General features: G+C 41.3%; 1 long non-coding RNA gene across 2 annotated transcripts; it reads left to right on the top strand.

The window, feature by feature from the left end:
- Window positions 1–3,853: 3,853 nt before the first annotated feature.
- On the top strand, window positions 3,854–10,661 carry LOC113594096 (uncharacterized). 2 transcript variants are annotated; one of them, XR_003414377.2, is made up of 4 exons: window positions 3,854–4,050; window positions 4,968–5,108; window positions 8,201–8,318; window positions 10,148–10,661. It is a non-coding gene; the product is annotated as an uncharacterized LOC113594096 (long non-coding RNA). The 2 variants fall into 2 exon arrangements; XR_003414378.2 differs by having other exon boundaries at window positions 8,420–10,661.
- Window positions 10,662–14,333: the final 3,672 nt, after the last annotated feature.

The following is a 14,333-nucleotide window of genomic DNA, read 5'->3' as shown; positions in this document are numbered from 1 at the left end:
AATGCCTATTCCTGATTCTCAGAATAATCCAACTCTCTTCTTCAAGCCATCTTTAGAGTATTAAGTACTTTTAAGTAGAAGCACTTGAAGATCAAGGTGCTGACTGATCCCTAGTAGGTGAAATGATATCATTGATTCAAAAGAAAGAGACCCTGTCTAACTTTTGAGCACTCCTATTTTTGGCTTGTTGCTTAAATTGAACTTCAAGTCTTTCATAAAGCTGACCATTCTCTTTGGCCAATTTCATATCTAAAGAATCATCAAACAAATTAACACTTGTTAATAAGGGGTTTTCAACTTACCTTGTGGCTGGATAGAAAGGATTTCCTTTTTCTGTCAAAAGAAAAAAAAATCTTATGTTTGGAATTTAAAAAGAATTTCTATAAAGACTTTCTGAAAAGATGGACCCACTGCAGATTTCAGGCCACTTGTTTTCTTTTATGATGCTCCTTTGCCTGAAAAATGCCATTTCTTATACAGAAAGATAAGGAAGTTTCGAAAAGAAGGGTCAATTCCATGAAGCCTAATGAGATCTGGGGCTTTTATCTTCAATTTGGGCCATTTTTCTGCAGGCCTTTTTTTAAAAAAACACTGATCCCTTTGAAGGACCCTAAGCATTGTTAGACTTTACTGGTCTTAAAGGTTGCTATCACAGGAAGCTGGAAAGAGCTAAATTATTTTTTTCTACCACATGGAGGCATTGAACAACCATGTGATTTTCAAAACTTACCAAGACTTGATAAGAGTCTAGCGCTTTCTCAGGCAAGGGCAAAAAGGTTTGTATGATGTTGACAAACAGATAGCGCTTAGTAGGAAAGCATTCTCTCAATTTATAATTTATAATCTCCTCTGTACAGCCTATTCTCTAAATAAACCAGCCTTCTTCAACCTCCTATACATTGATACCATAAGGACAGACTATATTGAAATATACTGGATTGCAATTCAACCAGTTTTGGTTCATTGATCTACGAAACCTTTTTTAAAACTTACCACTTTTTCATGGGGCACCTGGATGGCTCAGTCGGTTAAGCATCCAACTTCGGCTCAGGTCATGATCTCACAGTTTGTGGGTTTGAGTCCCGCATCGGGCTCTGTGCTGACAGCTCAGAGCCTGGAGCCTGCTTTGGATTCTGTGTCTCCCTCTGCCCCTCCCCCACGCGCACGCGCTCGCGCTCTCTCTCTCAAAAATAAATAACCATTAAAAACATTTTTTAACTTACCACTTTTTCAGTTTACTAAAATTTGGGAGGAATGAAATAGTCGGGAAAATTACTTTTATTTCATGCTGTTAATTATCTATTGAGAAACTTTTTAAACATCATTTCCCCCCACAGTTCCATGGTGTAGCCAAATCTATAGCCAAGGGTCCAGTTTTGAATCCAAAACTTACCTCAATAATTGCAAAACCCCAGAAGCAAGAGGCAGCAAAGATACCAATCTTGACTTGCTAAGCCTACATGAAAAGTTCTGTCTTTGCAGAGGACAGTACTCATGTCTCAGCCACAAATCAATTAATCAACAAATATTTATTAATTGCCCTGTGTGTACTAAGCACAGTGCTGGGTGTCTTGGCAGATGTAAAGAAGTCTAAGAGGTACTCTCTGGCCTCCAGCAAGGGCCAGGGGAAAAGGGATTATAACTAAGCCTTGAAGGACAAGTAGGACTTGGGTGGATAAACAGGCATTCACAGGGATGGAAATGACATTTAAAAAGTTAGAGAGAGGGGCCCCGGGTGGTTCAGTTGGTTAAGCCAGGTCAGACTTTGGCTCATGTCATGATCTTAGGGTTCATGAGTCCCAGCCCTCCATGGATCCTCTGTTCCCCTCTCTCTGCCCCTCCCCCCACTCTGTTGCACCCATGCTCTCTCTCTGTCTCAAAAATAAATAAACTTTAAAAAAATAATAAAAATAAAAAGAGAGAGAAAACACCAGACTCCAAATACTTTATTATTAAAATATAAATATATATATATAAATCATAGAGTAGAAAATATTTTATTATTAAAAACTTATAAAATAATGAAACTGGACTTCATTCTTCAGAAATGTCACTGGCATGAAGGACAAAGAAAAACAAGATTCCAGATTAAAGGAGACTAAAGAAGCATGAGAGCTAAATGTAATATGTGATCCTGGACCAGATCCTGTACAGGATGGGGCAAAAAAATTTGTGAAAGACAGAATTGAATCCATTGAAAAAAATAGAGTATGGAATTTAGATAAAAGTGTTGTATCAACGTTAAATTTCCTGAAACTGATAATTATACTGAGGATATTTTTGTTTTTAGGAAACACACACTGGGACATTAAGGGGTAAAGAGGCATGATGTGTGTAAACTATTTAAATAACTCAGAAAAAAATTAACAATGTGTGTTGGGGTGGAGGTGGAGAGAGAGAGGGAGGAAGGGAACAGAACCAATGTGCCAAAATGTTACAAATTAGTGAATCTGGGTAAAGGGTGTATGGATGTTTTCTTTATTACTTGTATGATTTTCTTTAAATTTAGAGAAACAATAATGTGCTTCTGTCAGAGGGAATGAAATGGAGGGGGATGAAGAAATTACTAATGCATTTCATATCTGTATTGTTCTATTTCTTAAAATAAGTGTGCATTACTTTAGTACATTAAAAAAATTTTTTTTAACGTTTATTTATTTTTGAGACAGAGAGAGACAGAGCATGAACGGGGGAGAGTCAGAGAGAGAGGGAGACACAGATTCAGAAGCAGGCTCCAGGCTCTGAGCCATCAGCCCAGAGCCCGACGCGGGGCTGGAACTCACGGACCGTGAGATCGTGACCTGAGCTGAAGTCGGATGCTTAATCAACTGAGCCACCCAGGCGCCCCAAGTACATTTTAAATCTAACCGCTAAATCTTTAAAAATTTTTTTTAATATTTATTTATTTTTGAGAGAAAGAGACAGAGTGTGAGCGGGAGAGGGGCAGAGAGAGAGAGGGAGACACAGAATCCGAAGCAGGCTCCAGGCTCTGAGCTGTCAGCACAGAGCCTGACACGGGGCTCGAACTCATGAACGGCGAACTCATGACCTGAGCTGAAGCTGGACGCTTAACTGACTGAGCCACCCAGGCACGCCTACCCACTAAATCTTTAAAAGAACAAAAATATATGGGGAAGCAGAAAACCCCAAGAAGTGATTGGGGAGCCCACAAATAAGCTAGTTTGGTTGAAGGACTCAGAAAAGTTGATTGGATGACAGAAGAATGAAAAGTGGGTACCTTGACTTTGCAGAGGGGCTTCATGGGGAGCTTAGAAGCCTGGATTTCATTACAGGATAAAAAGGTACCAGGGAAAGACATTAGAGACATTTTAGCCTAAGGGGTATTTTAAGAAGATTAGTTTGGTAGAAAAGCCAGAAAGGAAAGAAAGGAGTCAGGGAAACCGGGAGGAAGCTATTGAAGAGTACAGGCATAAGGAAGCAGCTCCAAATTCCTAATTCTCTGAGCTTACTTTAATTAATCACTGTTTAAAACTCTGTGAATGTAAGTCCCGTGATAGCAGAAACTATGTCTGCTTAGAACTATGTAGTACAATGCTTAGCACTTAGTAGACACACAATAAAAAATTAACTGAGGTATGGAAAGAAAACCATCCTTGTCTCTAATAGTACTATTTTCCCTTTTCCCACCTCCTGTGATGTTCCATCATTCACATATGTATGATTACATTACCCAGTGGTCTATTGGGGCATGTGGAGTCTGTGTGGCTGTTCCCAGGGGAAGTGACCCGAGGGTGAGGCCTAAAGTGACTCCCAGGCCCCAAGGGTGGAAAGGAATACAGTGTTGACATCAGAGTTACAGAATTCCAAATTGGAAGAGCTCTGAGATCATGAGATGTGCCCTGTTCTATTGACAGATGAGGCAACTGAACACCAGAGATGCAAGATGAGTTTTTGGAAATCAGGCAACTAATTAGCAGCAGAACGAAGCCCTTTTCCTTGGAAGAATCCAAGTGGACTGTGGAAACTTATAGAATCTACATGTCTACCCCTCAAACATGGAGCAACTGACAGAGGCCACAGAAGCCAGAGGTAACGCCTATGAAGGCAAGCATGCTCATGTTCTGTCTACACAGCACTGCTTTCTGTGGCTCTGGGCTGTGTCAGAATCTTTGATATCCATTCCACATTGTATATTAGACTGGACCCAGATTTACTACTCAAACACACACACACACACACACACACACACACACACACACACCCCTCTTGCTTCCTAAATTACTCACTGAATTGAAAGCAATCCTGAATCTTACAGTGCAATGGTGACAGATATTTGCCCAGTGTGATTGTAAGACTAGAAGTGGAGATTCCTATATCCCCTTCTTTATCCCTGACTTTACTCACCTTGAAAAGTCTTTTTAGATCTTGGTGAAGAGGAAAAACAGGAAAATGGTGGGGCATGACCACTTTGGCTTTGTGGCTGAGGTTACACCCATCAACACTGGGTTCCCACAGGTTGTCTCCCAACCTGGGCTGAAAGTTGGAGAACATCCTTGCCCCATTTTCCCACTGCTTCATTCTTCCCTACTTCCCCATCTAAGGCACGAGCATGGTTCAGGGCAATTAAGAGATTGAACAGACCTGTTTCTATACCTGCACTGCCACTTACTAGCATGACCTCTGGAAAGTTCCTCAATCTGCTGAACCTTTGTTGTTGCATATGTAAAACTGAAATAATAAAGCTCACTTCATAGGATCTTTTGAAGGTTAAGTGAGAAATGTCTGTAAAATGCTTAGTCCAGGTGCCTGGAATGGCCCAAGTGCCCAATAAATGGTAGCTATCATCAGTTGAATCTAATGTATTTTTCGAGGCTCAATTCAGCGACCGCAGACTTTCTTTGGCTGTTCCAGAGTTAATAAACTAGAAGAAAAAATAAATAAATAAACTAGAAGAGTAGATGCAGATAAACCTCAGTTATATACTATTTTGTATTGTTTTCTTTCAGTTAAGAAACCGTAAGCAAAGGGAGGGGAGGACCCTTGCCCTATTCCAGCTCCAGCCCAATGCCAAGCTCTTGGAGCTGAGTAACCACCTGTTGATTGATCGTTACCGTGGCAAGAGCCTCCGAAAGAGCATGAACAAACAAGTAAGTCAGAAAACATCTGGGTTTTGCCCAGAAATGTTCCTCTCTAAATGAGTGAGTCAGAATGGCCCAAGTATGTGACACTTTCACTTAAATTGTTTGGAAAACTGTCAGGTGAAAGGTCGTTTCAGAGGATTTGTGTCTATTACACGGAATTCCCTTTCTCTTTAGATGGATGGTTAGTCCAACCTCTTAAAAGTGTTAAATGAAGAGATCTAAAAGAAAACTGGCTGTGGACAGGTTGGGATTTCCAAAGAAGTTTAAAACACGAAGAACCTCTCTGGGAAATCTGTCAATCACAGTGTGGGCAAGTGTGGAAAATGTTGGTGAAAATGTTTAGGCTCCTTAACATGATTATTTTCCCCTATAAGATTTGCACACTGGACTCCCAGAAGCAACAAAACTATCACAATCACTTCTTGTTTGAAAAAGTCATTTTCTGCAACATCGGCTCAGGTTTTTAGGTCCATTCTAGGGGCAAGATTTAGAACTGCACAATTTGAGGGGATATTTGTCCTTTTCTTAGAGATCTAAATTTTTATTATATTCAGGGATTGAGAGCCATAACTTGTCTATGAAAACAATTTTTTTCATATAATTACATAAAGATTTATAGTCAGAAACCCTCGAATATTGCCACTTATGCACAGCTCTGGGTCACTCCTTGGCACCACTGTGTCCTTGAGCAATATAGGTGGGGAGATTAGGAGTTTTACATTCCAATATTTAGAGTTTATTCTGTTCCAGTTGTGTCTTAGCTTAAAATAAATCCTTGGGTTAGTGGGTTGGTCTAAGAGGTATATATTTAAGATGTTATTTTTGGAAACTGCTAGAGAATGAAATGAAAACTTGTGATATTCCTTTGAACTTGGTTTGAAAATAAAATACAGATTTTATGAACTTGGAGGTGAATACATTTACTCTCCTCAAACTGTCTCATTTGTAAATGAGTGACTTAGAAAGCCCAGAGCCCAGAATATGGAATTCCAATTCTATAGGTTTTTCTTAGCTCTGTCCCTGTGTATGGATTTATCTTTCCCCAAATCACCAACCATCCTCTTAAAAAGAAAATCTGCATACAGCTCCGGTGTGTTTATATTATAAACACACTATTATTGAAGGTATCCCATTGTTTATTTATTGCACATCTAAATGTTATATAGGGCCCAAACTAGATAATTCAGGTTTGGCCCTCTATAGGAATGGCTAGCAAGGATTTCCTTACGAGTGTAAGGTGGTTTTGTTTTGTTTTGTTTTGTTTTGTTTTGTTTTGTTTTGTTTTTAATAGAGGATTTTTGGATGCTTCCTTATGAAACATACATGAAATTCCCAGTTGTGTAAGATGTGAAGGCAGAGCTGTGCCATATGTTACTGTCCCTGAGAGGACATTTGGATGTGGTACTGTACTGTCTCTGAAACAACTTTGATTGTTTGTTTGTTTGTTTGTTTGTTTAACTCCACCCCTGATGTGGGGCTTGAAGTCACCACCACAAACCAAGAGTTACATGCTCTATCCACTGAGCCAGCCAGGCACTCCAGAACAACTTTAATACTTTAATACTTCTGCTTTTTTTTTTTTTTTTTACGTTTAGTTATTTATTTTGAGAAAGAGAGAGAGAGTGTGTGTGGGAGAGGGGCTGAGAAGAGGCAGAGAGACAGAGGGAGAGAATCCCAGGCAGACTCCATGCTGTCAGCATGGAACCCACCATGGGGCTGGAACCCACAAACCGTGAGATCATGACCTGAGCCCAAATCAAGAGGTGGAAGCTCAACTGACTGAGCCTCTCAGGCGCCCCTACAGCTTCTGCTTTCTAAAAAGTCTCCTTTTGTTTTATTTGTTTACTTTTTATTAGGAAAAATTTCAAACATTCATAAAAAGAGAAAGAATAGTGCAAAGATCCCCATATACCCACCATACCACTCACATTCAAGAATTGATAATACTTGTCATATTTACTTTATCTTTTTTTTTTGCTATATCATTTACAATGACAGACAGTAAGACAATTTGTCCCTAAATCCTTCAACATGCTTCTTCAAAAAATAACCATATACCACTATCACACCTGACAAAACTAGCAATAGTTCCCCGCTATTGTCTAAATATTCCATACATATTCAATCCTCTAATTTCCTTTTAGGATCAAATCAGTATTCTATTAAAGACCATTAAATTGCTTTTGTTTCTTCTGTCTCTTTTATTTATTTATTTTATTTTATTTTTATAGATTTCATTTCATTTTTTTAATGTTTATTTATTTTTGAGAAAGAGAGAGAGAAAACATGCAAGCAGGGGAGGGGCAGAGAAAGAGGAGGAGTACAGAGGATCTGAACCAGGCTCTGTGCTGAGAGCAGAGAGTCCCATGCGGGGCTCGAACTCATGGACCGTGAAATCATGACCTGAGCTGAAGTTAGAGGCTTAACTGACTGAGCCACCCAGGCACCCCTGTTTTGTCTCTTTTTAATTTAGAACAATCCCCCAACTGTTTCACCTCTTTTCCCTTTTTTTTCCTTGTGGCATTTTCATTGAGTCATTGAAAAGACATGCCAGTTTGTATTGTAGAATGTTCCACATTATGCATTTGCTTGACTGTTTTTCTTCATAATACCATTTAATATAACCCCTCTACCCTTTCTATGCCTGGTAAATTTGAGGTGTCATAGAAAGGTGTGATTCATTCCAGTTAAACCTTTTTGGCAAGATAGTCAAGGAAGTCACAGGTGACACTGTACCTCCCGTTGCATCACATCAGGAGGCAGTGAACTCGTCCCTTAAAAGGAATCTCTTGAGAAGCAGAAACATGTACCATTTCACATTTGTCTTAAAAAACACTACTGGACCAGAACTGTGAATGTCATTTACCCTCTCAGATCCTCAGTTCTCTTATGAGGGATAACACCAATACTGACTCTCTAACTTCACAGGGTTATGGTAAGGACCACAGGAGAAAATAATGGTAACAGCACGAATAACTACCATTTATTGAGCAATCACTACGTCAAGCCCCATGCAAGAGTTTTCCATTTACTGTTCCGGTTAATCCTCATGCTAACCACAAGAGGTAGGTGTTATTATTAGCATTTCTATTGTGCAGGTGAGGAGACTGAGCACAGAGAGTGAAGCGATTTGGCACAGGTCAAACCACTGTTACGAGGAGGAGGAGGGACGCAAGCTCCACCCCCCTGACCGCAGAGCCTGGGCAGGAAATCACCGTGAGTACTACAGAGAAGTATCAACACAGAAATACCAGTCGTTGTGTCAGGAGACTGAGAGGATGTTTTCTGGTTTTGTTTTTTTCTTTTTCTTTTTTCAGACTTTCACTGATGTTATTCTGTCACTTTCATATCCACGAAATGAATAGGCATTTACAGGGGAAGATGTACAATATGGATATAAAACAACAATCAGAATCATTTATTACTTACCTGCTCTGGTGGTACTGACAACAGAATAAAAGGAATCACATCAACAATAATAAAAAACTTTGCCTAGAGGGAAATAGACATATGAAGTAACACCATAAACAGATATTCTGTATTTTCTTTTTTACGATTCTACTCCTTTTGTCCCATTTTACTTGACATATGGCTCACTTCATAAGAACGTTTAAATATTGATTTCCAAATAGCTTCACTTACTTGGTCCTAAAACAATATTAACAGACCATGTAGCTTCCGGAAGGATCTGTTCTGCTGTTTCTGTAAAAAAAAAAAAAAAAAAAAGGAAAAGAAAAGAAATGTTTTGGTTTTCTCAGCATTTTTGAATCAAGAGAGTTAGTTGGTCCCAAATATACCCAAACATACCCAAACATAATGACCATATGATTTCTTTTTTAAAGGCTATGATTAAGGCTACCTTTAAGAGACACGGCCATCAGTGAGACCTCTGAGTGAAACCTTTCAGATGAGCATCTGTCCTCTCCAAGGTGTGAAATCACATTTGGCAAACAGCCTTCTAACCCCCAGAATGCTCAACACGAGACCCATCATGTTTTATGTCTGCACACAATAAAGATAGCTGTGTAAACTGCGTGTACTCCTCAAAACATCTTTGCCACTCAAGTCACTAGGAGGTTTTTCCCCTGCCTTTCCATTCTGCTTCAAATATCAGATATAACAAAATGTTTATTTTTTTTAAAGTTTATTTATTTTTAGTAATCTCTACACCCAACTGGGGCTCAAACCCACAACGCCGAGATCAAGAGTCACACACTCCTCTCTGACTGAGCCAGTCAGGCACCCCAGAGATACAAAATGTTTAATTTGGTAGCTGCGATAATTTTCACCCTGGAAATATTTATTATATTTACATAAAAGCCAGTAAGATCTTTGAAATAGATTTAAAAATATATACATAAACCCAATGTGGGGGAGGGACACCAAAATTATAGCAAACAGTGGTAAGGTAACTATATCAAAAAATCAAAAAGGTATAATTGTCTTTTAACATACCTGGATGGTACTAAAAAGAAAAAGATGATTTCGGGGCGCCTCAGTCAGTTGAGCGTCCGACTTCGGCTCAGGTCATGATCTTGCGGTCTGTGAGTTCGAGCTCCAAGTCGGGCTTTGTGCTGACAGCTCAGAGCCTGGAGCCTGCTTCGAATTCTGTGTCTCCCTCTCTCTCTGCCCCTCCCCTACTCATGCTCTGTCTCTCTCTGTCTCAGAAATAAATAAATATTTTAAAAAATTTAAAAAGAAAAAGATGATCTCTCAAAAACCTCACATAACCTATTTCCACTCCAAAGTTCCTAAAGATGATCTTTTGGTGGGGGGGGGGGGGAATGTATGGATTGCTTACTATGTCTTAAGCACTTTACTTGCATGATTCCATTTAATATCTGCAACAGCTCTTTAAGGTAGCTGCATTTATTATCACCTACTTACAGATGAGAAAATGTAGTCTTACAAAGAGGTAAGTAACTGTGAGCAGTTACACAGATGTTAGGTGGCCGAGCCAGAATTTAAACTCAGGACTGACTCCAGAGCCCAACCTCCCCAGCTATCCCTAGATGACAAGAAATAATGACTGCAATTTTCCTCAGCTGAATTTCAAGCCCTAAGAACGTGCAAACTCGGAACCGAGTAGAATGCTTTGCGCTGAACCTCGAACAATCCAACAAGAGAAACGGGATCGCAAAATGCAGCTTTCAAAGCGGGGACCCAGAGTCACATGTCCTCACCAGCAGCAGCAGAAGATTCTCACCACTCCCCGGTGGGGGGAGGGTGGGAGGAAGGCTCTCCTCCCCACCCTCCTGAACAGCCTGTGGACATTCTTCTCAAAGACTCTCACAGCCGCTCTGGCATCCCTCCCCTTTCTGCCTCCCCTTCAAAGCTCTGGTGGTCAGTGCGTCTTCTTTCCCATCCTCTGGGGTTTCACCCAGCAGCCAATCAATAAATATTTGTCGAATGAATAAATGAATGAATGAGTGAATGAACAAACAGCTGTCAAACCAGTCACAGATGGAAAAGTACACAGAGGTGCATAAATAGTAAGCTGTTTGCCCAAAATAGCCTCAGCTTGACCAGAAGGTAAAGCTCACCAAACTTCACCGTTCAGTTGGGGAACATTTATGTATTCTGTGTTAGATATATATTATTTACTTCCCATTTCGTACTTGGTTGCCTCACTATTAGTCAACACTTCACATTCTGTGGGATTGGGTCCAGTCACCTAATCTTTGATCCTCGTTTTCTCAATTATAAAATGATGCTCTTAAGTCATACCTCATGGGTTGTCCTAAGGATCAAACAAGGTCACATGGGGTGGGGCTCTGTGAACTGTACAGTGCTTTCTGGTGCTGTCATCATGGGGCATTTATGGGCCCCTGCTATTTATTGTGTTCATCTAGTCGGTGGGGGGACCTAAATGTGCTGTACGAGAAGGGTGGTGTTGTGGAAAGAATTCAGGGGTCCCTGATGCCCCCCACCAGAACAAAACAAACTATAGCCAGAGAAGGACTTTCCTGAAGCCAGGCTCCCATGGGTGGACCTATGGAGCAAGGAAGGCCAGCAGCCACATCCCACCCTCAGGGAATCCAAGAAAAGGCCCCTGGAAGCCCCCGGAAACCTTGGGAATCTCCTTGTTCTTCTTTATCTCCATCGCAGCCATTGCCACGCTTTGGCCAAGACTCTGTCTAGACTGACAGCCAACAGCCAGATAACAGAATTAAGCCATTCAGTCACCCTGGAGACAGTCATCACTTACAAAAGAGCTGGGCTTGAGCACGTGGCCAGGTGGGCACGTTCCAGTAACCATCAGGAGGCAGTGTCCCACCTTTCCCTCCTCATCCATCCTTTATGGGGGCAAAGAAGAGGAAAACAAAACTCAGGTGACTTGTCTCTGATCCACCCCGATTAGTCTCTTCCTCTTTGTTGATCTTTACCTGAGCAAGTGAGACAATCAGCATTCGCCTAGGAAGCTCTGCTCCTCTGACGCTGGGGGATCTCAGAGAATTAACATAACGAGGCAGAAAGTGCGTCAATGAACAGGGCTTCTTTCGTGGGTCTTCTTTACTTCCCCCTACTCTCTCCTCCCCCTTTGCTCTTTGCTCCCTGTCACCACCCTCTCCTTCCATCTGTGTTAAGAGGAAACCGTTTGAAGTATCTGTGAAACAAACAAACCGACCCCCCCCCCCCGCCCTTTTCTTCCTTCAAGGTTCTTTGCACTAATTTTTAAAACTGAAATTTTCACAGAAAATTGTTTTGGTGGGTTCAGGAACATAAATTTTAATACTCAGCCCCCAAGCAAACATTTCAACCAAAGATCCCTTACCTTTTAAAAAAAAAAGTGCAAAGTAAATTTCTGTAGCAAAGAAAGACCTAGTATTTTCTTGGGCCTTCTTGCAAACAGAGGCCCCTTAGACAATATTTACATCTATGTGTGGGTGAGTTGAGACTGTGCTTGGGGCAGTTGGAATAAGAGAGGCATTGATAGATTCCAGTAAGGCTGGCGGATATTGAAGACTAAGGATGGTGTAACTCGGGGAACGAGGACTGGGTTTGTGAAAAATGTCTAACATTTACTCAGCACTCGTGTGGACCAGGCACCGTGCTAAATGCTCCACAGATAACATCTTTTCATTTTACTTTCATAACCACCTGTCAAAGTAGACGCTAGCGTTCGTGACTCACTGACAGACGAGGAAACGGAGACACTGAGAGGTAAGGCACCTCCCAGCTAATCAGTCATAGAGCCAGGAACCTAACACAGGCCTCGGACTCCAGACCCTGCCTCCTCCTGTGTGGCCTGTGGACCAGCAGCACCAGGCACGTGTGCTAATCTGCACCTTAGCAAGGGTGATGGGTGCATGCATTCTAGTCCTGCTCAGGATTTACCACTGATGTTGCTGCCCCGAGCGTGCGTTCTCATTCTGAGCCTCCTGGGACCTGATGTTTACCTTCCTGAGGCTCAGTTGCTCATCAGTAAAATGAAGATGGGCTGAAGATCATCGCTGAGCATTCAAGGAACTTTACCAGCCGCTTTACAAAGGTCTCTAGAGGCTTTTTGAAGTTTGAGTAAACAACACTCCATAAGCGGTGGCAATAATTAAAAACTGATTTACAAAAAGTTCCTTTTGAATAATAATACTCAGTATGGGAAATTTGGGAAATGAAGAAAAGGTAAAGGAAACACAAAAATTCTCCCGTGAATCCACTATCCTGAGGTAACCCAAGAAACATTCAGTTGTGTTTCCTTTCCGTATTTTCTCTTCACATGTGTGTGTATGTATAAATATACTTTTTTTTTTTTTTTTTTTTACCAAATAGGGATCATTCTATCTGTATGTATTTGCATGCTGAATTTTTTCTCTTCATATTTACATGGTGGGCCTGTTTAAAATACTTTAAACCAGTGAATACACAAGCTGCTTTCCAGGACTCAGTCTCTGGATCAGAAAGTTCTTTCCATCTAGTTTTGATTCCTTCCACTGGAACTTAAGAATTAAGATTAAAACTGCCCTGTGAAGCTGAAGCTTCACACTGTGCACTGTGCACTGTGCACTGTGCCCTGTGCACTGAAGCTGATTTCAGTGGTAGACCCATGTGTTGGAGAGAAAGCCTTGTTGGGGGGGTGAAGACAGATGAAGGAGACCGCCAGGGTTCAGTGGCTTTGGGGCCCTGCAGAGGACGCACATCCATGCTGGGACACAGAATAACAGGTGACATCCCAGCTGTGCAAACTCCTTCACAGTTGGAATTATCTGGTTTTGTTTTGCTTTTTTTTTTTTTAAGTCTCTGTACCCCGGTGCTCAGAACTATGCCTAGCACATAGTAGGTATCCAGTAAATCTGATGGATGAATGAATGGATCAATTAATGAGTTAACGAATGAATAAATGAATCAGCGGAGAAGATGGACGGCTGCCTAATGATATAAATCGAATATCTCCTTTCACTCCCACCTTGGCCCCAAACATGTCCTCTCTATGCTTCAGGTTCTACCATGAGATTATTGCTTTACAGCAGTCTTCAGAGGGTGTATTTTTTTTTGCATTCATTCATTCATTCATTCATTCAGAGAGGGGGGAAGGGGCAGAGAGAGGAAGAGAGAGAATCTCAAGCAGGCTCTGCTTTGCCAGCACAGAGCACAGAGCAGGGCTCAAACTCACGAACCGTGGGATCATGACCTGAGCCAGAATCAAGAGTCAAACACTGAACAGACTGAGCCACCCAGGTGCCCCAGGGGATGTATTCGCTAAAACAAGCATCCCTGGGAGGACTACCTGTTTCATTTAACAGCCTTTGCAAATATGCTGACGCTGGGATTTTAGGAAAGAGTTTTCTTACAGTTTGCCACAGTCAATAATATTCTAGGTAAATCAGCTGTCTGAGCTGAGTTCTCTGTCCTTTCATATATTCAAATATCATGTCTTCATCAAGGCTCTTTTCTCAAGGAGATTTTGCCTTTACAAGCCCAAGGAATAGAGAGTAGAAGAGTCAATGGAATCTTCCCAGTGAAAGGTCTTTGGAGGTGACATTGTTTCCCTTGGCAAGAATGGTTGGGAATGAGCATGATTCTCACTACCCAGAGACTTCTCTTGGAAGGACTAGTGAAGAGCTAAATCGGACAGGGCAGAGGGCACACCTGACCAGAAGGGGGCTCAGTAAACATGGGCTTGCTCCAGGTCATGTGTTTACAGAGAAATCTTTTCCCAGTCAGCTCTTCTGTTGGCAACCAAGAGGAAGCATGTCTCACCACCTTCACAGCTACCTTCCCAGTCAACTGTCC

Source organism: Acinonyx jubatus, chromosome C2 (genome assembly GCF_027475565.1).
Source record: "Acinonyx jubatus isolate Ajub_Pintada_27869175 chromosome C2, VMU_Ajub_asm_v1.0, whole genome shotgun sequence".
NCBI lineage: Eukaryota > Metazoa > Chordata > Mammalia > Carnivora > Felidae > Acinonyx > Acinonyx jubatus.
The sequence above is the reverse complement of the archived record's forward strand: the minus strand, read 5'-3'. Positions and strand labels throughout refer to the sequence as shown.